Source organism: Octopus sinensis, linkage group LG21, assembly GCF_006345805.1.
Source record: "Octopus sinensis linkage group LG21, ASM634580v1, whole genome shotgun sequence".
In the NCBI taxonomy this organism is placed as follows: Eukaryota; Metazoa; Mollusca; class Cephalopoda; order Octopoda; family Octopodidae; genus Octopus; species Octopus sinensis.
Window position 1 is genome coordinate 21,459,117 of NC_043017.1, and position 25,988 is coordinate 21,485,104.

Sequence of the window (25,988 nt, forward strand, 5' to 3'; positions counted from 1 at the left end):
AATGCTTAAGGGTTAATCATGGCCTAGCTCACAGCTTTGACATTTCAATGATAGTTTATAAACTATCATCAAGAAATAACTATTTTTAAAATGACCTTCAGAAACCGAGTCTGGTCAGATTGTGACAGGCTGGGTCTGGTCAGTTTGAACACAAAAACAAGTAGAATATTTGGGCCAGATATGGTCAGTTGAAATGTTAAAGTGCTAACTTGTGGCAATTCCCAAACACCCTGGCAAACACCAAAATACTCTTTTACTCTTTTACTTGTTTCAGTCATTTGACTGTGGCCATGCTGGAGCAACGCCTTTAGTCGAGCAAATCGACCCCAGGACTTATTCTTTGTAAGCCTAGTACTTATTCTATCGGTCTCTTAGGTTGAACCGCTAAGTTACGGGGACGTAAATACACCAGCATCGTAAATACTGGGGACGTAAATACACCATTGTCAAGCGATGTTGGGGGGGACAAACACAGACACATAAACATATATACACACATACACACACACATACATATATACGACAGGCTTCTTTCAGTTTCCGTCTACCAAATCCACTCACAAGGCTTTGGTTGGCCCGAGGCTATAGTAGAAGACACTTGCCCAAGGTGCCACGCAGTGGGACTGAACCCAGACCCATGTGGTTGGTAAGCAAGCTACTTACCACACAGCCATGTGTAAATCGATGTGTGGCTGTTTTTAGGACTGTGAGCCGGCAGAAATGTTAGCATGCCAGGAAAAATGCTTAACAGTGTTTTGTCCACCTTTATGTTCTGATTTCAAATTCTGCTGAGGTCGACTTTGCCTTTCATCATTTCAGGGTCAATGAAATCAGTACCAGTGAAACACTGGAACAGACGTCGTCTTCTTTCAGTTTCCATCTACCAAATATTCTTTTGAGCCTAAGAGTATAGTAGAAGATACTTGCCCAACATGCTGTGTAGTGGGACTGAACCTGGAACCGTGTGGTTGTGAAGCAAACTTCTTACCACACAGCTAGACTTGTTAAAAAACATTTTATATCTAGAGGAAAAAGAAACACACATACTAACTCTCTCTCTCTCTCTCTCTCACACTCTCTCTCTCACACACTCTCTCTCACACACACACTCTCTCTCTCTCTCTCTCTCTCTCATACACACACACATACAAAAATCAGTGAAATTAATGGAGACAGTTTTATTTTTTTTATGAAATAAACTGAAAATATGTTGCTATAAGGAGAAAATAAATCTCACCATTCAGAACTCTAAGAACGATTTTATTTCTAGTTTATATCCAAAATTTTATCTATTGTGGGTCAAAGTTACAATTTTTAAAGAAATTCATTGTTCATGCTTTAGGTCAGGCTATAAATTTTAACAGATCAGTGAAATGATAAATAAAAAAAATCGTTATTATCATTGTCTTTTTTTTTTGTCATCGTATAAATGGGATTTTTAAATGATTTCAAAAGTTTAATGTTTTGGTATAACGCCAATAATATTTTTGAAGATATAGGAAATAGAAAGAAAACTACATTACCTCTTAAGCGCAAGGCCTGTAATTTGGAGGGATAGACATCAAAGTCAGCCTCAAGGGAATTTAAACTCAGAATTTGAATATAGAAGAAGATGCTGCAAAACATTTTGTCCAGCATTCTACTGATTCTGTCAGGTCACTTCTTTAAACAATGCTATGACATGTCTACACATTATATTATTGCTTAGAGATAAAAGAAAAACTTACATAATCCTTTCTAATTTGGGTTTGAGGACAGCAATTTTTCAGAGGAGAATGAAATTGATTTCATATGCCCCAGCAGGGCTGGTCCCAGGAAGTTTTTGAAGGGAGGGCACAAGGTCAGAACGGAATACAATACCAGGAGAAAAGGGCTTAATAGCATTATTTAGAAGGGCTCGCTTCTTTTCTTGAGTGGGGCACATGCTCCTCAGGCACCCCCATCTCCTAGAACTGTTGACCTGAAACCTGAAAGTTGACCTGAGAGGGATTTGAGCTCAAAATGTAAATAAGTCAGAAGACATGGCACCAAGTATTTCAAATATTGCAGGTGTGGTATAAGCACAGGTGTGGTATAGGCACAGGTGTGGTATAAGCACAGGTGTGGTATAAGCACAGGTGTGGTATAGGCACAGGTGTGGTATAGGCACAGGTGTGGTATAGGCACAGGTGTGGTATAGGCACAGGTGTAGCTATGCTGTAAGAAGTTTACTTTCCAAGCGCAAGGGTCAAGGTTCAGTCCTACTGTGTGGCAACTTGGGCAAGTGTCATTTACAATTGATTCAGGCCAAGCGATAACTTGTTGCTAAATATGACAGACAGAAACTGAAAGAAGCCTGTCAGAAATGCGTGTGTGTGTGCACGCATGCATGTGCACGTGTGTGTGCATGCATGCATATGTGTGTGCATGCATGCATGAGTGTGTGCATGCATGCATGTGTGTGTATGCTTGTGCATGTGTGCCTCTGTGAGTATAATTGCAAAAATTGCAAAGATAATGTGGAACTCGACTGAGGATAGAAAACTCTGAATGACCTGTCTTTGTTTTCTTTGTTTTGGCTGTCTGGATGTTTGGTTGTCCCTTTTTTGTATCATCTGTTTGAATGTTTTGCGGTCTTGTCCCATTTTTGTATTTTTTATATATATATGTACGTATATATGCACACACATTCTTTTATTTTTTTACATGTTTCAGTCATTTGACCACAGCTATACTGGAGCACCAACTTAGAGGGATTTAGTTGAAGAAATCGACCCCAGCACTTATTCTTTGGTAAGCTTAGTACTTATTTTATCAGTCCTTTTGCCGAACTGCTAAGTTACAGGGGACAGAAACACACCAACATCAGTCATCAAGTGATGGGGGGTGGGTACAAACACAAAGATACACATATAAATCTACATACATACATACATATATATATATATATATATATATATATGTATATAAAGTTAATCCAAACATGAAAACACAAAGAGAAAACACAACGCGAGGATGTGGAACAAATATAGTATTATTGGACGCTCAGGAAGGAAGGGAAGAAGGAGGGTTTTATGTTTTGAGCGGAACTCTTCGTCAGAAACATAGGAAAAGGAAAGATCCATATATAAATATATATGACAGGTTTCTTTCAGTTTCTGTTTACCAAATCCACTCACAAGGCTTTGGCCGGCATGAGGAAATAGTAGAAAGCACCTGCCCAAGGTTCCATGCAGTGGGACTGAACCTGGAACCATGTGGTAGGCCAGGAAGCTTCTTACCACAGAGCCACATCTGCACCTATACACACACACACACACACTTATATATATATACTTATACATACACATACTAATAAACTCTGCCTGACCCATTCAAGCACGGACAAGTGGATGCTGAATGATGGTGAAAAAGTGACAAGGATGTTTTGAAGACATAGAAAAAGGAGACAAAACTACAATATGAATGAATCATAATAATAATGTTGCTAAAGATAAAACTAATAAGATGATACCAGGATATATGAGATGGAGGGAACAGGGGAAAAAATATTGTTTCAAATGGAGATATTAGTCACTCAGTTGTTATCTGTTTTAGTGTCTGTCTGTTAGTCGTTTCTCGTTTCTCTCGGTGAGCAAGCTCTGATTTTGATGTCAGACATATCAAAAGACAGAAGACATTGTCGGCATTGATACATGGCTCGAGGGTGTCTCCTTTGAATTCCAAAAGAAACAAATTGATGGGTCAACCGGAGTTCAGGTGAAGACTCCACAGATTTCGTACGACGGAATTAATGTGGTTTTTATTTTGTGCTCAGAGAGAAGTTTGTCAAAACCAAGAAAAATGGAAATAAAAAAAGAAAAAAAAATTTTTCCATGCTTTGGAAACTTCAGACTGAAGTTGTGAAAGAAAGTGAAAATTTTTATATCAATTCTTAAAATATTATTATTCTATACAAAAGAAATTTGAGAAGTGTGATTGGAAGTTTACAGCCCACTTTAACCTTGCAGTATATTTCAAATATATATTTGGAAGATTGTTAATAATTCAATATTTGAATAAGAAATATCTTTTACAATGAAAAATGAAATGGAATATTTTTCTTAATAAGAAAAAAAACAACAGGAGCAAAAACAAACATTTGAAAATTCAGAGAAATGAAAAATCATATAAAAATTTTTGATTTGACTATAATGTATCATCCTTATAAATAATATTTATCTTTTTAAATTTAAATTTAGAATCAGCTATTTATTTATTTATTTATTTATTTATTTTTCTAAAAAAATATATCATAAATCCCAAAATTATAAAAATTCAAGATTTATTTTTAAGATTTGTAAATACTTCTGGAAGAATATGTTTGTTGCTTCATTCACAAGAATTGGTGAATAAACAAATACACTAACAGCAGTACAGCCTCAGTGGTAACAGTTTCAGAAAACTCATCATCATCATCATCATCACCACCACCACCACTACCATCATCATCATCAATCTCTCAGCCATTGAGTCACTTGTATTATAACAATGACCATTCAGCAGTAACCAAGAATGGTCAACCATCATCAACATCACCATTATGCACGCACACATACATACACACACACAGATGTTGAAACTACAGTGACATCCATTTGGGGCAGCTGATGATGGGAATGCACACGTTATGCTTCATTGGGAATTTCTTATGTTCTTCATTCTTGTAAAATAGAAAGTGCTTGTAGAGTCATAGTCTTAGTAGTTAGGGCAGTCAGCTCATGATCATAAGGTCGTGAGTTCAATTCTCAGTGACGCATGTGTGTCCTTGAGCAAGACACTTTATTTCACATTGCTCCAGTTCCTTCAACTGGCAAAAATGCATAGTACCTGTATTTCAAAGGGCCGACTTTGACACTCTCTATGTCACGATGAATCTCCCTGAGAACTTCGTTAAGGGTACAGGTGGCGAGCTGGCAGAAACGTTAGCACACCGGACGAAATACTTAACGGTATTTCGTCTGCCGCTACATTCTGAGTTCAAATTCTGCCGAGGTCAACTTTGCCTTTCATCCTTTCGGGGTCGATTAAATAAGTACCAGTTACGCACTAGGGTCGATATAATTGACTTCATCTGTTTGTCTGTCCTTGTTTGTTCTCTCTGTGTTTAGCCCCTTGTGGGTAGTAAAGAAATAGGTACAGGTGTCTGTGGAATGCTCAGCCACTTGCAGGTTAATTTCACGAGCAAGCTGTTCCATTGATCGTATCAGATGAGAGGCGCAATCGCCCAGTGGTTAGGGTAGCGGACTCGCGGTCGTAGTATCGCGGTTTCGATTCCCAGACCGGGCATTGTGAGTGTTTATTGAGCGAAAACACCTAAAAAGCTCCACGAGGCTCCGGCAGGGATGGTGGTGATCCCTGCTGTACTCTTTCACCACAACTTTCTCTCACTCTTACTTCCTGTTTCTGTTGTACCTGTATTTCAAAGGGCCGGCCTTGTCACTCTCTGTGTCACGCTGAATATCCCCGAGAACTACGTTAAGGGTACACGTGTCTGTGGAGTGCTCAGCCACTTACATGTTAATTTCACGAGCAGGCTGTTCCGTTGATCGGATCAATCGGAACCCTCGTCGTCGTAACCGACGGAGTGCTTCCATATCCATCAGCTGGGACCCTCATCGTCATAACCAGCGGAATGCTCCTACTACAACATATAACCATGAGTCATCATTGGATTAAGCTAAAAAAAAACAATGGATTTCAATGTAGCAACATTAGTTTCGTGTTTGTTTACTTGTAACATCATCTCTTTTATTCACTTTGGTGAAGAGGAAGGAAATTTTTCTGAGAATGTGAAGACAACGTATGCCAATACATAGAAGTTATAATTTAAATTAATTGGATTGGTTCAGTAGAATTTCCTCGTTTACAATTTTTTTTTTTTTTTTCTCGTGGGGCGGTTTTGTTAATATTATTGAAATCTCAAAACTAATTAAATTTCTATGGAAGAAGATTGTTTTGTCTAATTAACAATGTAAGTAACAGCAACCAATTACTACAATTGCTAAACCCAAATGACGAACCATACTGAAACAACAACAACAACAATGATTATGATGATGATGATGATGGACTCTCCCGTTGAAGATGGCGTATGAGCGTCCAGCTTTTGCTGAGTAACCTACTCAGATGACTAGTTTATGGTGGTCAATTTAAGAGCCATACATTAGCTCACTTCCACCAACAAATCGACGTTGTATGAAGAGGTACACAGATAGGCGCAGGAGTGGCTGTGTGGTAAGTAGCTTGCTAACCAACCACATGGTTCCAGGTTTAGTACTACTGCGTGGCATCTTGGGCAAGTGTCTTCTGCTATAGCCCCGGGCCGACCAATGCCTTGTGAGTGGATTTGGTAGACGGAAACTGAAAGAAGCCTGTCGTATATATGTATATATATATATATAAGTGTGTGTGTATATGTTTGCGTTTCTGTGTTTGTCCCCCCAGCATTGCTTGACAACCGATGCTGGTGTGTTTACGTCCCCGTCACTTAGCGGTTCGGCAAAAGAGACCGATAGAATAAGTACTGGGCTTACAAAGAATAAGTACTGGGGTCGATTTGCTTGACTAAAGGCGGTGCTCCAGCATGGCCGCAGTCAAATGACTGAAACAAGTAAAAGAGTAAAGAGAGTGAACCATGCATCAGGTGTCAAAGTGATCATAGATCACTATGAGATGAAGTGTTTCTGCTCAAGAACACAACACACCACCTGGTTTAGAAATAATAATAATAATAATAAGGTATGCAATAAGGAAGAAAGAAAAGTCGATAGGTATGACAGGTTAGCTTGGGCGGTAAAACAGTTGTGGTCGATGAAAAAGATGGTAGTGGTACCAATAATTGTTGGAGCCTTGGGAACAGTGAGTAAAAATCTCGAGAAGTACATGAAACAAATAGGGGCTGCAATAAGGGTGGAGCACTTGCAGCAAACAGCACTGCTTGGAACCACTCGAATACTCCAGAAGGTGCTCGAAAAATAAGAGGTGTTAAATTAGTTCACTGGTTGTGAACAGCTGACACTGTAGTACATCTCCAGTGTTAGAAGCCATGCAAAGGCAATAATAATAATAATAATAAATTCCCTGATGCAGTACCAGACAGTGGCTCTCATGGTTTTTAATCTTAACTGACTGAAAGTGTTATCATGTACATTGTTTTGTCTTGGTATAAAAGATGGGCTACAGCAAATATTCTGCTCAATACCACAGATTTGCTTGTCAGTTGCTTGACTTTAACCAGTTGTGCATGTCCCTTGGTAGCTGAGGATATTTGCATCTCTAATCACAAGTAAAAGTAGTGGGGGAGCATCAAAGCCATGTGTTGAGAGGGATTCTTTGGGGTTTGAATAATTCACCTCTGGCAACATGGGTGTTTCATTCAACGTCCTTAAACAGCCCTTCTTACCACACAGTAATGCCTGCACATCTCCTTCTCTCTCCCCTCTTTCTCTCTTTCGTTGCTCATACGCAACCATTGTCCATCTTTCTTTTCCTCCAGGATGTCCTAAGGACTGAATGTCTTCTATCTCTCTCTTCCAACGTTCCTCTTCTCAAAGAAAATATTTCTCCCAGCATTCACTATTTTACCCTCACTCTGCTCTAATGACTCTCCATGTTTGTTTTCATTTGGTTTCCTTGTATGTCTCCACTGTCTTTGACCCTCCATATATCCAAAATTTTATTTTGGTATTTATGGGAGCAACTGTCTTCAAAAACTCATATTGTCGTTGAATGCTAGAAATGAAGAGTAGATAGACAGCCAGCAACTGATGAAGGGTCAGTCTTTGTGTTACTTGTCCTGTTTTCCGTTTATCACATTGTTTCCATATTTAACTCATTTGTTTTCATATTTCATGTTGTTTACTGTTGTTGTCATCTTGACTGTGGCCATGCTAGAGCACCGCCTTTTAGTCGAACAAATCGACCCCAGAACATATTCTTTGTAAGCCTAGTACTTATTTTATCAGTCTCTTTTGCCAAACTGCTAGGGACGTAAACACACCAACATCAGTTGTCAAGTAATGGTGGGGGACAAACAGAGATACACGAACATATACACACACACGAACATACACACACACACATGTATATATATGATGGGCTTCTTTCAGGTTCCGTCTACCAAATCCACTCACAAGGCTTTGGTCGGCCCGTAGCTATAGTAAAAGACACTTGCCCAAGGTGCCATGCAATTGGACTGAACCCAGAACTATGTGGTTGGTAAGCAAGCTACTTACCACACAACCACTCTTACAAAATGTTCATGGACTGTTTCAAATGGAAAGAGACAGCACAAAATCTTAGAGCATTTTTATCCCAGACACATTAGTAGTAGTAGTAGTAGTAGTAGTAGTAGTAGGAGTAGTAGCAGCAGCAGTGATGGCAGGGGCAGGTTTTTTTTTTTGCTTTCTGTTTTTTCTTGTCTATTGGTAATGATAGTACAATGATAGGTTAATGGGGTTAACCTATTGAATGCTTTCTACAAGTCATCTCCGTTAAACTCCTCTGTTATGACATAGTGAGAATGACAGTAAACATTGACTGAACGCATCCACGTCACCAACACCATTTTGTCCATCTTCGTCATCATCCCCATCATCATCTTCGTCGTCGTCGTCACCAAAATCTTCGTTGTCAGTTGTTTGTTAAGCTTGTAAAGTATATATAAATAATGCATTAGCAGCTAAAACTCTTCATATATATATACATATATATATATATATATTATATATATATATATATATATTTATATACATATATATATATATATTATATTTATATACATATATTATATACATATATATATATATATATTTATATACATATATATACATATATATATATATATATTTATATACATATATATATACATATATATATATATTATATACATATATATATATACATATATATATATATTTATATACATATATATATACATATATATATATATTTATATACATATTATATACATATATATATATATTTATATACATATATATATACATATATATATATTATTTATATACATATATACATATATATATACATATATATATACATATATATATATAATATATATATACATATACATATATACATATACATATATACATATATATATACATATACATATATATATACATATATATATACATATATATACATATATATATACATATATATACATATATATATTATACATATATATACATATATATATACATATATATACATATATATATACATACATATATATGTATATATATATATAAATATAAATATATATAAATCCTATGCATTTATTAACGCCAAAATGGTAGGCATATTGACAGGAACTGAATAGAATAACAAAGCTGTCCTTTGCTTCACCAAATAAACGATGCTTCTCATTTATAACATTTATACTTTTATGTCAGTCGGGGCTGGTGTTCTTTGTCTGAAATCAAGTAGGAATCTGAATCTAATTTTTTACCAAATAGTTTAATCTTTGTGATATATCTATCTCTTGCCTCCTGTGTTAGTCACTGGCAGCGGCCATGCTGGAGCAACATCTTGAAGAATTTTAGTTGAGTGAATCAACCCAAGTACTTCGTTTTTGTTTTTATGGCCTGGTTCTTATTCTATCGGTTGCTTTTGCTGAACTGCTTAGTTACAGGGATGTAAACATGCCAACACCGGTTGCCAAGTGGCAGTGGTGGAGGACAAACAGACACACACACATATATATATATATATACACACACACACACACACAACTGTATGTTTGTGTGTGTGCACATATATATATATACACACACAAAGCACCCATTACACTCTCAAAGTGGTTGGTGTTAGGAAGGGCATCCAGCTGTAGAAAGCCATGCCAAATCAGACTGGATCCTGGCACAGCCTTCCAGTGTGCCAACCCAGTCAAACCATCCAACCCATGCCGGCATGGACAACGGATGTTAGATCACAATGATGGTGATGATGATGACAGTAGGCTTCTTTCAGTTACTGTGCACTAAATCTACTCACAAGGTATTGGTCAGACTGAGACTATAGTAGAAGACATTTGCCCAATGTAGAACTGAACCAGAAACCATGTCGTTTGTAAGCCGACTTCTTACCACACAGCCACACCTGCACCAATGCATAGGACCTTGCAGAAATGATAACAACACTGCCGATTGGAAAACCACCTCAATAAGAAAGAAGATGTTGCTTAAAAGGACATCTTGTCGAGATGACCGCTTCATACATTACGCAGTCACTAACAATTTGTTACACCGTTACAATGATTGATTTGTCATTGGAAAGCATAGGACATTTAGTGGCGTAAGATTATTGATGTCAAAACAATCGATGTGGAAAGACTAAGTTATCTCTGCTCTGATGCAGACAATCTGGTCTCATTTGGTCAGCTACGACAGACGAAACATGAACCAAAGTACTGCTAGGAGTTTGTAATAAATCAACAGCTGAAGTTCTCCTACATTCTGTTATGTAGGGTTGTGTAAGCATATCTTCACTTTAGATCTATTGTTCTTCCCCAGATACCCTGTATAGTACATTATAAAATGAAGCAATCCATTAACAAATGATATAAATGGCTCTTAAGTTTGAGAAGAGAGAGAGAGAGAGAGAAAAGCAAAATGACATTGGTATAAAATTATTGGTTGTTATTAGTTTTGCTAGCATTAGAATTATTATCTTGGATATCTAACCATGGCATTACCGTATGTAATGGATATAATGCAAAGAACTTAATATAGAAACATCATGGTGAAAATAAAAGTGTAGCATTACTTTCGAGGTTCAGTTCTTTGATGCCGTGCATTGTAGTGAGTGTGCCTTAATGATCTTGAGGAGATATGTCAACGGAGAGCAAACAGCTGGTAGACTCTCCCATATTGAATAGGTCAAAGAATAAAGGGCAAGTGGCAAGCTAATATGGATAATCTCTTCCCAGAGGTAAAAACCAGGGGAAAAATTAAGTTATAGAGGCATTGGGGACAATTCCAAACTAAATAGACTTTGAAGAGGAAGGTTTTCCCTCAGTGAACATACGACAAGGTACAGCAAAATCTGAATGGATCCATCTGGAAAGACATAAACAGTGGCAGATTGGCTAGGTAGCCAGCTTGCCCGATGGCAAATGGGTCCCTGCGCCATTAGAATCCATATATGGGGGACCATATTAGTATTTAAGTGGCCCATCCCATCAAGTTTGGGAATTTTTTATTCACTCCTGGAAGAATGCATTATTTCAACCTGGCTGTCACCCATAATTATGACCCTAGTATCGATCTATTGCATTTCAATCTATTGTAGGGTTAGGGGTGGGGGAAAGGGTATCTTTTTTTCTTCACAAATGTAAATAAACCCAATCTGTTTCTTAAACGAGGGACATATTCATACGGCACGGAATGTTTTTTTTACCTCAATAGACGTCAGTGATTGGTTGAAATTGCAGAAATTGAAGAAAAAACAACAAATATCTTACAAACTATAGAATTTTCTCAATAAAGCCAAGAGAAAAAGATGTTTTATAAACACATTCTACCAGTATACGAAGTTTAAAATTTTATTAGTTACCTAGAAATTATGTTAAAAACTGCCGTTCAAACCGAAAAATTCCCACAACTGTTTATATTTACAAAGGCTCAGGCATGGATGTATCCTTTTATTTGTTTTAGTCATTAGAGTGTGGCCATGCTGGGGCACTGGTTAAGAAGATTGCTTTTTAACCACATGGTTTTGAGTTCAGTTCCACAACATAGAACCTTAGTCAAGTGTCTTCTACAAGAGCACTGAGCTGTCCAAAACTTTGTGAGCGGATGATTATACATGTAACAGCAGCTTGTCCCCAACGACCAAAGCCTTGTGAGTGGATTTGGTAGATGGAAACTGAAAGAAGCCCATCGTATATATGTATATATATATATATATATATGTGTGTGTGTGTGTGTGCGTGTATGTTTGTGTGTCTGTGTTTGTCCCCCTAGCATTGCTTGACAACCGATGCTGGTGTGTTTACGTCCCCGTCACTTAGCGGTTCGGCAAAAGAGACCGATAGAATAAGTACTGGGCTTACAAAGAATAAGTCCCGGGGTCGAGTTGCTCGATTAAAGGCGGTGCTCCAGCATGGCCGCAGTCAAATGACTGAAACAAGTAAAAGAGTAAAAAAGTAAAGTTACCATATTTCACTTAAGGCTGCGCGTATATAAAAACGAGGAAGGGCTGAAAAGTTCCTGGCTTTGGGCGAAAGAAAATTTATGATTTTATTCAACACTAGCAGTATCGCCCGGCGTTGCTCGGGTTTGTAAGGGAAATAACTATATAAGCATTTTTAGAGAGTTATAGCCAAAAATTAGCAAAAAAATGGAAAAAAAATGATGGTAAATTTTTTTTTAAATCGTTGACTCATCGTAGACATTTTTAGAGAGTTACTTCCCTTATATAATAGCGAAAAAAATGCATTAAAATGGAAAAAAATTATGGTAAATTTTTTTTTTTAATCGTAGACTCATCGTAGACGCGCGCTAATACCCAGACGGGCTCGATACCTATCTATAAGATACCCGGTTTTGGTTAAACTGCACCGCAAAATGTGGGAGTAGTTAGGAATCTAAATCGTAGGAGACAGACACACAACTTGACTTTTTATATATAAAGATATTCCCCTCTCAGATTCATACGCTTTTTGTAGTGGTCCTTCAGTTATTCTAGGCCCTGTAAAAAAACTCGGAAGGTTGGCACAACCAGGCCTTTCGCAACGACTTTATTGCCAAGAGCTTTTCAACAGCAGCTCGTACATATATCTGGTATCATATGCACCATTTGTACAATGTGCAGAATATAGAACCTGCATTACTCATACGACCCTAACATCAAATCTTCCACAGCTGGGAATCCATGCCATACATCGAACTAGCTCTCTCTATACAAGATTCAAGCTCACAACAAATATATTCAGTGTGGCGTAATTAATTTCCACAAATGGTCCTGCTCTATTTAACATTATCCCTAAACAAATCAATGAAGAAAAAGATCCCATCATCATCAAAAGATATTTAGTCAAATTTCTTCAAGAAATACTAAACAAGCTATCCACACCTGGATATGTGTCAATTTCTTAGGTGAATAGGCCATGATACTACAACATTTGACTTTTAAAAAAATGACTTGACAGATTCTATCAAATGGTTCTATTAAGTTAGACTTGACCCTGGTCAATTTTGACAAAAATGTATCGAACGTTTTAAATGTATGTATGAAACGTCTTCATACACGTGTGTTCAAAGACGATTACAAATCGAAATAAATTCACTCAAATATATATGTAAACATACAGCTATACGAAGAATTTACATAAGAGATTATACATAGGCGCAGGAGTGGCTGTGTGGTAAGTAGCTTGCTTACCAGCCACATGGTTCCAGGTTCAGTCCCACTGCGTGGCATCTTGGGCAAGTGTCTTCTACTGTAGCTTCGCGCCGACCAAAGCCTTGTGAGTGGATTTGGTAGACGGAAACTGAAAGAATCCCGTCGTATATATGTATGTATATATATATATATGTGTGTGTGTATGTTTGTGTGTCTGTGTTTGTCCCCCCTAGCATTGCTTGACAACCGATGCTGGTGTGTTTACGTCTCCGTAACTTAGCGGTTCGGCAAAAGAGACCGATAAAATAAGTACTGGGCTTACAAAGAATAAGTCCTGGGGTCGATTTGCTCGACTAAAGGCGGTGCTCCAGCATGGCCGCAGTCAAATGACTGAAACAAGTAAAAGAGTAAAAAAGAGTAAGAGTATAAATGATTCATAAATAGAAATGAAGCAAATTTAGACACTGGCCTCACATTTAATTTGATAAAAGTTGGTTCGTTGACAACGAAGGTTTGGCATCTCGTCTTCCATGAATTATCAGCTGTTAACATGCGAGGAGGGCACTTGGCTGTTCTAGTGACTCAGTCTCGTCATGACTCCTGGGATTTTGTTCTTCTTGGAATGCTTTTTAGGTCAGTGGTTCTCAACCGGGGTTCAGATAAAAATTTTTAAGGGTCCATGAAACAAAACAGTAATTGGGGAAAATAAAATTTTTTTTTGCTTTAGATGTTTCCATTGCAAGAAACAACTATGTTTCTTTCTCTAACATTTTCCATAGTTCAACCTCCACAAGTTAACGTGTGAAGAAAGAAAAAAAAAAGGAATTTTGAAAGAAGTTTCTAAAAAAATTAGTGTTTAAACATGGAATTGCTATGTGGACCCACCAGGATAAAACAGTAATCGAAGAGATCGATAGAAAAAAAATGGCTGAAAATTCTTGATTTAGGTTGTCTCAAAAGTTTTATTAGGAGTGGAACAAGTAAATTTTGTTAGTTTTTCTTTTCCTAATTTATTTAGATTTTCTCTCATTTTTGCTGTCATTGTCCGTTTCATTTTATACAAATTGTATTCTTTCACAGTAATTTTTTTTTAATTAATAAAATAACGAAACAAAAAAAAAATTGCAGATAATTTATTAAAAACAAAAAAAATTAAAAACGAAACTCATGGGGTAAAATGAAAATATGAAATTAAATTCTGTAGGTGCAGAGGTGGCTGTGGGGTAAGATGTTGGCTTGCCAAAGCGGCGAGCTGGCAGAATCGTTAGCACGCTGGGCGAAATGCCTAGCTGTATTTCGTCTGTTGTTACGTTCTCTCGGTTCAAATTCCGCCGCGGTCGACTTTGCCTGTCATCCTTTCGGGGTCGATTAAATAAGTACCAGTTACGCACCGGAGTCGATATAATCGACTTAATCCGTTTGTGTGTCCTTGTTTGTTCTCTCTGTGTTTAGCCCCTTGTGGATAGTAAAGAAATAGGTATTTCGTCTGCCGTTACGTTCTGAGATCAAATTCCACCGAGGTCGACTTTGCCTTTCATCCTTTCGGGGTCGATTAAATAAGTACCAGTTACGCACCGGAGTCGATATAATCGACTTAATCCGTTTGTGTGTCCTTGTTCGTCCCCTCTGTGTTTAGCCCCTTGTGGATAGTAAAGAAATAGGTATTTCGTCTGCCGTTACGTTCTGAGATCAAATTCCACCGAGGTCGACTTTGCCTTTCATCCTTTCGAGGTCGATTAAATAAGTACCAGTTACGCACCGGAGTCGATATAATCGACTTAATCCGTTTGTGTGTCCTTGTTTGTCCTCTCTGTGTTTAGCCCCTTGTGGGTAGTAAAGAAATAGGTATTTCATCTGCCGCTACGTTCTGAGTTCAAATTCTGCCGAGATCGAGTTTGCCTTTCGATAAATTAAAGTACTAGTTACGTACTGAAGTCGATCTAATCGACTTAATCCCTTTGTCTGCCCTTGTTTGTCCCCTCTATGTAATGGGATCGATCTAATCGACTGGCCCCTTCACCCAAAATTTCGGGTGTTGAGCCTATGTTGGCTTCCCAAGCGCGTGGCTCCGGGTTCTATCCCACTGCGTGACACCTTCGCTAAATGCCTCATACAATAGCCTCCGGCTGGCCAAAGCCTTGCCGTGTGCTTGACAAATAATCCTGGTGTGTTTACGTCCCTGTGATGAAGCGGTTCGGCAAACAAACAAAGTACTGGGATCGATATATTTTATTAAAATACTTCAGTACACTACTCCAGCATGACCGCATTCTGAGAGCTGAAACAAGTAAAAAGATTTTTAAAAAAGGGTATGCATAAATATAGGCATGTGTGAGTAAATATTTACACACACACACACATATATATATAAACACACATACACATATGCATATATAAAAATACATTAGAACATACACACATACACTTTATGCCGTGGAGTTTAAGGTAGGGATTTGGCTGCTATTTCGGACACGCTAGTCCCAAATTTCTGTCCTTAGACAAATGCTTCCCTCAAACTTACACACCATAAAGTATGTATGTGTATATTATATATATGGCACAGTCATGCCTTTATATATATATATATTTGTATGTGTGTGTCTTTTAAGGAAAGAACGTAACAGATTAATTAATTAATTTATCAATTAAATGTAAGGTAGGCAAGTAGGGAAACGTCTCCGATCGTAGCTGTTTCAACGGGAAAAACAACAGAATTTACGTATAAATTCGGGTGATTTCGTTAATTTCCGCCTCTCGGTTACGGGCATTTTGGTTGATGAACGAAATCTTAAAGGTAAAAAAATTCTTTCGGATTTTTTACGGAAATTAACGAAGTCTGTCTGCTACCACATACGAAAGATTGCCATTTTAAAAGCTGGATCTGATGTCTCTAAAGTTCTAAACACAACAAACCTATTCATTACATAAGCTTTCGGTCCGTCCCCAAGAGACCGCCTTATCACAAATAATTACAAAGCACAACACACGCGTGTTTGTTATTTATTTATAGTCCGGTGTGTTTTATTTTATTGAGGCAATAGTGAACTATAGCGTCATAGGTTATAGGTACCCTGCAGGTCTAGTGGCCCGACTGTAATTTGGTTGAATAGTGTACTATAGGGTCGTGGGTTCTATTGGTACTCTGCAGGTCTAATGACTTGGCTGTAATTTGGTGGAATTGTGTATTATAGCGTCGTGGGTTATAGGTACCCAACAGGTCTACTGGCCTGTTTGTAATCTGGTGGAATAGTGTACTATAGCGTCATGGGTTACAAGTGCCCTGTTGTCCTAACAGCTGATATGTAATTTTGTGGAAAAGATTATTATTGTAAAGGACTTTGTTCGGCAATTGGGTTTTTTTCCCTTTTGGCACCCTACATAAAAGGTACCTCCCCACCTTCCGACTTTGTTTCGTTATAACTTCCTGAAAAAGGGATACCTTTTATTGATTAAAATTTTCAACAAATATCCTTCGGATGGTGTAGATTCTGATCACATCGGAGTTTGTTGTGAAACAGGGTTTTTTTTTCCGGGGGATGACGAGAGGAGTTTCGGAAAAATTCGCACGATTCAACTTTGTTACTTCATAACTTTCAGAAAAAAGGATATTTCATGCTGAGATTTTCTACAAATACCCTCCAGGTTCTGTAGATTACAATTAAATCGGAATTTTGATGTTTAAAATGAAATTGTTGTGCTTGTACATCACAATTCTTTTTTCCGAAAATTCAGGGTAAAATAAGCACGTGCTTAGAGCATCAAGGGAAGGAGGTGGGGCGAGGTTTCTACAGCTGAACGCCCTTCCTAAAGCCAACCACTCTGACAGTGTAGTGGGTGCTTTTTACATGCCACCGGCACAGTACTGATTTAATATAAAGGGACGTTTTAAACCTTTAAATGGCTTATCATCATCAACATCATCATCGTTGAACGTCAGTTTTTCCATGCTAGCATGGGTTGGATGATTTGACTGGGGTCTCGGAAGCCAGGAGGCTGCACCAAGCTCCAGTCTTATCTGGCAGTGTTTCTACAGCTGGATGCCCTTCCTAACGCCAACGACTCCATGAGTGTAGTGGGTGCTTTTTACATGCCACCGGGACAGGGGCCTGAGGGGGCTGACCAAGGCCACAATCAGTTGGTGTTTTTTACGTGCCACCGGCATGGAAGCCAGTCAAGGCAGTGCTGGCATCAGCCACGTTCGGATGGTGCTTTTTATGAGCCACCAGCATGGGTACCACGACTACAATTTTCATTTGATTTTTATTTTGATGTTGATGTTGATGTACTTGACTCAATAGGTCTCCTCAGGCACAGCAGATGACCCTACGGTCCAAGCTAAGCACAGCAGGTTGTCCTGTGATTCAAGGTACTTTGAATGGGCTGAGGCTGGTTATGTGAAGCTGACGTAGGATAATAATGGCTACTAAGGATACTAAATGCTCTAATGGCTTTGTCTACCATACTATTCCACCACCACGTAACTCTAGGTCTGGAAGGGACTTTGCACCATCCGCAGACTTGGTCTGTGGCACTCAGTAAGCTGTCCCGTAGGAATATCGAGCTACCTTCTATGTCCGACGTCTGTAGCTCCTCCTCCCTCTCATCAAATTTCTTGATGAGGATGTCACTAAATCTCTGACCATGTGAAGGGTTCTTTAGCTTCCAAATCCTTCTTTTTGGGATTGGTCTGCTTCTTGGTATCCTTCTGGCATTGAGCTTAAAGTCACTAATGACTAGCCTATGCTGGGGGGGGGGGTACATTCTTCATCTGGGAGGGTCTTTGTATTTAAGGGCAACCCTGCGTCCCACTGTCTAGTGAGGATGAAATCAATCTGGCTAGCAGAGACCCTGACTGGTAGGTTATCAGGTGGCTGTCTGGCTTTCTGAAGTTAGTGTTGCAGATTAAAAGGTTTCTTGCATCACAGAACTCCAGTAGCCTAGTTCCCTCATCGTTCTGGGCACCAATACCAAGACCCCCGTGTACCCCAGTGAAGATACCAGATTCCCACCCAATATACCCATTAAAATCTCCAGCCACAAAGATGAAGTCATTGTCACTCAACTTTGAGGTAGCCTGTAGAAGGGTATCATAAAAGTGGTCCTTCTGATCATTTGGTAGCCCCGCATGTGGGGCGTAGGTGGAGATGATTGTAGCTGTGCTGTTCTGCAGGACTAGCCTGAGCTGAAGCACTCTATCGCATACCCTAACAACCTCTATAACTTTATCTTCTCTGAATAAAATAGAAACCAAAAGGCTCCATAGGCAAAAAACAAAAATGGTTGAGAACCACAGCCCTAAACTTTTGGGGCATTTCTTTTTACTGTTTACCTGTATTTATTTTTAATTCTTTTAATTAGCTTACGACATATGATACATCACTTCTTTCTCTCCCTTTTGCATTCTCTGACACTGACACACAAAAAGAGGGACATGGACGACCAGATTCTGCATTTTCCAAGAGAACTGAACTTAATAAATTCTTCCGCGAACTCTTCTCATGCATGAGAACAAAGCACAAAGACATCGAAACAGGCAACAGTTGTTGTATAAACAACAACATCATAACAATCCCTGGTGAATAATAATAATAATAATATCAGAGGGTAAACAAAGAAACCTCTGGAGTTGAAACCTGATATATTTTCTTTGAAAAATGCCATTGTTTCTTGAGAACAGGCTATCCTGACATTTTCTCATTTCATTTTGTTTGTCGTTGTGTGTTGTTATTGTTTTTCTTTCTCTTCTTATGAGAAGTAATGAAATAAGTGAAGTACGTAACTTGACTGTCAGGAGAAGCTGACATATATCCGAAGCTTTCATTCAACAGCGACATTAAAATGTCTTCTATAAAAGCTAATAATACATACAATGAATACATATGGGTACGAGTGTGCTTATATATATATATATAAATACACACATGCACATATATGTATGCACATGAGTAGATATATACATATGTATATATATATGTGTGTGCATGAGTGTGTGTGTGTATGCATATATATATATATATATATATATATATATATATTATATATATATATATATATATAAAATATTATTAGAGACAAAACCACTATTTTGCAAAACAAACAAGGAAAGACTTAATCAATACATAAAATTTTAATAAATAGTCAAAAAAACCGCCACTACAATTGTTTCTTGTCTTGATCGACAATCTTCAGGTGGACTTCCAATATTAAGTATTCTTCAATTTGAAGCTGTATTGTTTGTTTTCCAATTGCAAAAATGTTCATCAACAAAAACAGAATATTTCAGATTGGGCAATGTCATCAGCAAAAATCTGGCCAGTGAAATTATATATAAACATGTTCTGAATATTCAAGTGGTGACATCACTACAGATTTGTCCAATTAGATTTGTTATGGAGCACATAGAAAAATACCAGATCTCATTTCAGGAATCCAGCTAGCTACTTGATCACTTATCAGTCTGGTGGGCACATTTCTTCTGGCTCTAAATGTTCTGAGTTCAGAGATCAACTTTGCTTTTCATCTTTCCAGGCTTGACAAAATAAGTACAGGTTGAGCAATGGGGTCAATGTAATTAACAAGCCCCCTCCTGAAAAATTGTTGGCCATTTAATGTAGTTAGATACTTTTTCTAAATACGAAGTCTCAAGAAATTAAAGTACTTTTTACGATTTCTCTTCGAATATAGTCGATCACAAGTACACACATACCATATGACGTAATATTGGAAGTCCACCTGAAGATTGTCGATCAAGACAAGAAACAATTGTAGTGGCGGTTTTTTTGACTATTTATTAAAATTTTATGTATTGATTAAGTCTTTCCTTGTTTGTTTTGCAAAATAGTGGTTTTGTCTCTAATAATATTTTATAATATTTTACTCTAAAATTGGATTTAATCCTAAATCTGATTTTTTCCCTGTAAATTTGGATTTATTCCCTAATATTTATTATTTATATATATATATATATGTATGTATGTATGTATATATAACAACCATCATTTTGTTATGAAACATTTGTAGGCTGTGATTTACCTATTCAATTCCTTACTCTCTTTTCCCGAGCGTTAAACTAATACGTCTGTTTGTTGTTTACATACCCATCTTCGTCTTTTGTTTTTTTGTAAATTCTCACTAAATATATATATATACATACATACATACACACATACATTCATACAATCATACATACATGAACACACACACACACACACACACATACATACATACATACATACATTCATACAATCATACATACATGAAACACACACACACACACATACACAAACACACACACACACACACACACACACACACACACACATACATACATACATACATACATACATACATACATACATACATACATACATACATACATACATGCATACATACTAACTAACTAACTAAGTCTTGCAGATAAACTGAGACTGATTTTAAGCAGTCGTCATAGTAGGTTTAACATTTCATTTCTTGAGAAAACCTTGCTTGCTTGAAAATCTAATCCTTGTCTTTAGATTTTCAGGTAAATAGTGAACTGATTCGACTACAGAAAGTCATGGAACATCAGAACTGTTCCACCACTGTTGTTTTTGGCACATGCCAGGCGCACTGCCAATAGAATTGTTAAGTTGACGAAGCTTCCAAAAGCAACAGTTTATTGTGTGTACGAGGTGGGACAGAGAGGATGGGCATTTTGGAAATGGCTATTACTCAGCCCCAAGGGAGGGACATATGTCCAACAGGTACTATTCGGTCCTTGGTGACTTAGCATTTCTTTTTTTCCCGGTGAAGCCATGGCTCTGTGGACGATAGAGCCTTGTGTGTTTTCCTACGACAGTTATATGAAGAATAACAAGGTAAAACTTTCGTGTTTGTGGACAAGAAGTTCATTATGGACACTGGAGGTAAATCACAGAAATTCTTAAGTGATTGAATATAACCCTTCTGATGTCCCCACTGTGTTTGAGACTAAGAATCCTACCTTAGTGATGGTATTTGGAGCTGTGGCATGTGATGGAAGTGTCATGGGATCCACACTTCATTGAGTCTGGCTTGAAGATCAGCTCAAAGGAGTATCTGGACATCCTTAAGAACTCTGTTACCTTGAATGGAATAGAAGTTTGGGTTTGACAAGGTGGTGCTTATTAAGGATTCTGCACCATGCTATGAGTCAAAAGCAACACAGGCCTTCCTTGGTGAGAAGGTGCCATTTTTTGTGATAGACAAGATCTCAACCTTCTCGATTACATTTTATAGGGTCTACTTCAAGCAAGGTCCGATGCTTCACTACACTCGAGTTTCAACAGTTTGAAGACCTGCATCGTGCATGTGACACACAAAATCGAAAAAGTGGAGGTTGAGGCAGCTGCAAAAACAAATTTGTTCTTGTGTGGAGGCAGTAATTGCCCAAAAGGGCAGCCATCATCATCATCATTTATCATCATTGTTTAGTGTCCGCTTTTCATGCTAGCATGGGTTGGACGGTTCAACTGGGGTCTGGGAAGCCAGAAGGCTGCACCAGGCCCAGTCTGATCTGGCAATGTTTTTACGGCTGAAAAAAAAAAAAAATACATTGCCAGATCAGACTGGGCCTGGTGCAGCCTTCTGGCTTCCCAGACCCCAGTTGAACCGTCCAACCCATGCTAGCTGTGATAAATGATTTTGTTGTAATAAATGTTACATTAAAATTATATCTGTCTGCTACCATTATTTTAGTATTTATAATCAGGATTCCGTATCATAAAAATTATCTCAATTTATCTGCGAGACCCTGTATATATATATGTATGTACACACACACACATGTATATATATATATATATATATATATATATATATATATATATATATATATATATATATATTATATATATATATATATATATATATATATATATATATAGAGAGAGAGAGAGAGAGAGAGAGAGAGAGTGAGTGAGAAAGTGAGAAACACGTTATATATGTGTGTACATACATATAGATGTATAATCATGTATACAAACTCGTATATGTATTCATGTATATATAAAAGAAGAATAACATTAAAATATAATAATAATAATAATAATAATAATAATAATAATAATAATAATAATAATAATGAAGGATAATAAGGAACTAAAATCTAATAAGATACAAGAATAGATTTTACAATAAAATAGCTTTACTCAGAAAAAAAGGTAAAAAAATGAAGAAAATAAACTTGAAAAAACCCCAGAAAAACAAATAACAAAACAAAAAAAATCCCCCTCTCTGTTCATTTTGGTTTTTAACAGTAATTCAAAAATTCTGAGTAGAAGGGTAGAAATTGGAAGGTATTTTTAGGCAAAATTACTGGATTTTAAAATATTGCAATCATTATAGTTTCAATTAAATATCTAAGGCGGTAATTTTTATTTTCAGGTTTGGTTCTCATATTTTTTTTTTTCGTTTTCACATTGTTATATAATTGCTCTGGGGGTGGGTGGATGGATGGGTGGAGGGGGGGGGGTCTTCTTATTTTTTTCGTGATTAGATATTAGACATAAACGGATGCTTTTGATGTTTGTTTGATAGCATTTTATGCAATCATTATTACAACCATGATGATGATCATCATCATTATTCTCATCACCATTATCATTATTACTATCATCATCATCATTATTATTATTATTATTATTATTATTATTAAGGCAGTGAGTTGGCAGAATTGTTAGCACACTGGACAAAATGCTTAGCGGTATTTCGCCCATCGCTATGTCCTGAGATCAAATTCCACCAAGATCAACCTTGCCTTTCATTCTTTCAGGGTTGATAAATTAAGTACCAGACAAACACTGGGGTCGATGAAATTGACTAGTCCCCTTCCAGCCAAATTTCAGGCCTCATGCTTATAATAGAAAGGGTTATTATTATTGTTATTACTGTTATCATTATTGTTATTATTATTATTACTGTTATCATTATTATTATTATTATTATTATTATTATTATTACTGTTATTATTATTATTATTATTATTATTATTATTGCTGTTGTTGTTGTTGTGTACTGTCCTTCATCTTTGTGTAAACCTTTAGTGATTAAATAAAGAAATCTCCATTATTTATTATTATTATTATTATTCACCAGGGATTGTTATCACATGAAAAAAGTGTCTGCCAATAACAGAGGTGAACAAGAACATTTAGCATGGCAGTGCAGAGTAAAGATGAATCAAATCAGACCCCACCCCCCAAAAAAACAATAGAGTGAGAGAGAGAAAGAAAGAAAAAAATGTTAAAGACAACAAAATGGCACAAAGGAATGGTTATGAAATATGAAACAGAAATGAAATTATAATATAGTTATAAAAAATAAGAAATATGGGATGTGTGAATGTATTTTTGAAAACTTTGGTGCATTTTCTTTAAAATTGCATCATTATGATTCTACACATAGGCTTTATGAAGTTCTTAAATTCATTATCAAAACAGTGTATGCAAAGTCATAACGCTTCTGTATGTTTTACGAGAGAAAAACTAGGAAGAAGAAAAGCAAATGCAAAAGAGATTTCAATTATTTAAAGTGAAAAAGTAATTGAAGCACCATGTTTCAGATCAGTTGTATTACTAAATATGAACATCGGAAGCAGAAACAGCTGTTAGATGTGACATGGTCTATTTGTATTAAAAAGTAATAATTGATGTTAGTCAATTGTTGTTGATCAATATTTCTCCATTTTCTGTTTACTTTTTCTGTTTACATTTTCTGTTTACACACACACACACACACACACACAGTATTTGATTTTGTTTGGCCTAGTGGTTTGAGTGTTGCATTCACAATGTGTACATCATGGGTTCAATTCCCAAACTGAGCAGAATGTTGTGCTCTTGAGCAAAACACTTCATTTCATGCAGCTATAGAACGCTATTACCAAAAGTTCTGTCCAACTCATGCCAGCAAGGAAAAGCAATGACAAAAACAACGGCAACGACAACAGCATCAATTTGAGAATATCCATAGACATTCCTTCCTCTTCCGGCACATTCTCCATACAAATTCCATCAGTTTGCTCCATTTCTAAGCATTTAGGGAACAAACTCTACTTCCTGACACACAAAGTTCTTGACTCCTCGTTGTTGGTTTTGTTTTTGTTGTTGTTGTCCTGCAGACATTTACCTGCAAATGACCAGGAAATCAAATGATCAGGTGATCAGCAGCTGCATTGTCTCACCTGTCAGAAAGTATTTGCAAATGTCACTAGCATTTCCTCTTCTTTCCTGATAAGATCATGGTAAAACATAACACACACATCAACACACACACACACACACACACACACACACACACACAACACACACACACACACACCCGAACACGTATACTTTTATTGAACACATACATATATACATTTATGCGTATATACATACATACAGATATTGAACACATACAAATATACATATATGCACACACATACTGAACACGCACATATATACATATACACATACTCATGCACTTATCAAACACATACATATTTATGTCTGTGTATATATATATGTGTGTGTGTGTGTATATACATATACTATATATACATACACTTGTTGCACAGAACTGCAAATCTCAAATCATCCTTAACCTTTTGTTTTTTTTTTGTGAAGGACAGTCAGAAGTGGATTGTCATTTTGTTTTTTTTTTCACCCCCTTTTCCTTATTTTTTGGTGTTTTTTTTTACTTTTTCTCCCCTGTTTTTTCTTTTCTGTTTTGCTGTGTGGATCAGCAAACCACAAAAACCACTTCTCTCCTTCTCTTCCAGCTACTTGAACTTTCACCTGCAATACCAAACTTGTGTATTTTACGTGTGACATTTATCGTATTCCTATTCTTCTGACCATTCTGTGGAATGGATTGCACCGAAGAGAGAGAGAGAGAGAGAGAGGGGGGTGGGCGAGAGTGGTGGGGAAGGGAAAAAACCCCCCAGCAATGGAGGAAAAAAAATGTACCAGAAGCAAATGAATATTAAAGTGATGCTGACGCTGATGTTGATGTCAATGAAAATCATTTAGAAAATTGATGGCATTGACTAGCATTAGCTCCACCACCACCAACAACAACAACAGCAACAATAACACCACCATCACCACCACCACCACCATCATCAACACCAATAACCCTTAGCACCACCTCTACCATTGCCAGTATCACCATCACCGTTATCACTAGTATCACCACCATTGCCTCCGCTACTAAGCTGTTGATGATGATGATGATGGGAGTAATAATGATAACGACGATGATGACAGTATTAATGATGATGGCTGTAATGATGACAATGACAACAACAACAACGACAATTATGATGATGGCTGTGATGATAAGGATGATGATGATGATGACGATAAGGGCATTGACAATAATGATGATAATGATGAAGGCATTGACAATGATGATAATGATGACGATGATGACAATGGTGATGACAATGATAATGACGATGATGATGATGATGATGATGATGATGATGACGACACTGAGGGCAATGATGATGTTGATGATGTTGATGAATGTGATGATGATGAATGTGATGATGATGATGATGATGATGATGATGATGATGATGATGATGAATGTGATGA

At 37.1% G+C, this 25,988-nt stretch overlaps 1 protein-coding gene and 1 long non-coding RNA gene across 2 annotated transcripts in view; both read right to left on the reverse strand.

The window, feature by feature from the left end:
- LOC118767376 (transmembrane protein FAM155A-like) overlaps positions 1–25,988 on the reverse strand; it is a 303,047-nt gene that overhangs the window by 83,554 nt on the left and 193,505 nt on the right. The window lies entirely within an intron of this gene.
- Positions 1,066–25,988, reverse strand: part of LOC118767377 — a 26,668-nt gene continuing 1,745 nt past the window's right edge. The window contains exons 2-4 of the long non-coding RNA XR_005003295.1: positions 20,438–20,440; positions 16,787–16,793; positions 1,066–1,094 (exon numbers count right to left, since the gene is read on the reverse strand). This is a non-coding gene — a long non-coding RNA (uncharacterized LOC118767377). The remainder of the gene's footprint in view (positions 1,095–16,786; positions 16,794–20,437; positions 20,441–25,988) is intronic.